The 1542-nt window shown below is 56.3% G+C and overlaps 1 protein-coding gene across 1 annotated transcript in view; it reads left to right on the top strand.

Moving 5' to 3' along the window:
- The window catches only part of SMAD3 (SMAD family member 3), a 114334-nt gene that overhangs the window by 359 nt on the left and 112433 nt on the right, over positions 1–1542 (top strand). The window lies entirely within an intron of this gene.

Genomic DNA, 1542 nt, shown 5'->3' with positions numbered 1-1542 from the left:
TGTGTGTGTGTGTGTGTGTGTGTGTACGCGCGCGGAGCGGGGGGGAGGGGAATGGGGTGGTTGGGTGGGAGCGCGGGCAGAAAGGGGACCCCAAACAAAACCTTCACTGGATTTGTAGATTCAGAGTCTGGGGCTTCCACGCGGCAGTCTCACTTCCAGACCTCATATTCGCTTTTCACCTCCGGGAAAGAGGGGTGCTGCTGGAATTGGCCACCCCCACTCCGGGGAGCTGCAGGCTCAAAGTTGAGGCCCGCTTTGTTCAGCTCAGCGGGCCGGAGCCCCTCCTCCGCCGCCGCCTCCCGCCCCCGCGGCCCGCGCTCGTGGAGGTGGTGGTGTCTCTCCCTTTCTTTTCTTCAGCCCTGTCCCCCACGTCTTTCCTCAACAGGAATGCAGTCCGTACAGCTGGGGCTGTGGGTGAGGAGCGGGAGCCTCGTGATTGACAGATTCCTTCTTCGTTCTCTCTTTGCCTTCGGGATTAGCATTTTTATCGAGTATTTTTAGATTCAGTTGTGCCAGTCTCCCGCCCCCTCCGCACACACTCACTTTGGTTGCAGTGCAATGCTCTGACTTTCAAATGAGAGACAAGTGGCAGAGAGTAGGGTCTTCTCCTCCGATCGTTGTGTGCCCTCCTTTCAGTTTGAGATTGCGAGTTGATGAAGAGCAGGGAGGGCTCAGAGCCCGTGAGATAACAAAACGCACCCCAAAGCGGGCCTCGCAGCGGCCCTTGCATTTTTGCAGAGCCCTCCTTCCCAAAGCGCTTTGCCATCTGTCTGGACCTCCTTTATCCTCCACACATCGTGCTAGCTAGGTCAGGGAAGAGCTCACAGATGGCTGATAGAAGGGGTCAGTGACTTCTCTCCACTCCCAGGGCCTTCTCTTAGCTGCGTTTGGCTGAAAATTGGGGCATGGAGGCACCTTGGCCTCCTGTCTCTCCCTCTAAGCCCCCTCTAAAGTCTGACTCTGCACCAAGGGAGTGTGTGTGTGTGTGGGGGGGGAATGTCCCTGGGGTCTCAGGCTGCAGAGGAATGAGTAGAGTATCCTCAGGGCCTGAGCCCCACAGAGATTGTCATCTTTGCTCCTGGGCCAGGAGTGGACTCCATCCTTGGCCACCTGCTTTGGGGCAGCTGTACAAGGGCTGCCAGCCGTGTCAGGCAGGCACAAAGCAACATCTGTCCCTGGGAACCCAGCGCAGGCCTCCTCTGGAAATAAATGCCACATATGGCGGGAGCGCTGACTTAAAAAATCATAATTTTTTTTTTAACTGGGTGGATCCAGTCAATAAAGGGGGAGGGAAGGCGGTGCGCTGTCTGGGAAGTGCGCTCTGGGTGTGTGATCCAGAGCCAGAACTGACTTCAGAGGAGGTGGTGTGATGTGATGGTCAGTGAGCCCTGGGTTCTGGTCCCAGCTCTGGTTCTTAATTATTCTTATTCCTTTGGTGGGGGGTGGGGTGGATGGGTGTACTAATGAGTGTCTTACTTTTCCCACCTGGGGAGGGGTTTGCAAAACCTGCCATCTCACCTGCCCAGGTATATTGAGGACAAG

The sequence above is a fragment of the Pteropus alecto genome, unplaced genomic scaffold (assembly GCF_000325575.1).
Source record: "Pteropus alecto unplaced genomic scaffold, ASM32557v1 scaffold86, whole genome shotgun sequence".
Classification (NCBI taxonomy): domain Eukaryota; kingdom Metazoa; phylum Chordata; class Mammalia; order Chiroptera; family Pteropodidae; genus Pteropus; species Pteropus alecto.
The sequence above is the reverse complement of the archived record's forward strand: the minus strand, read 5'-3'. Positions and strand labels throughout refer to the sequence as shown.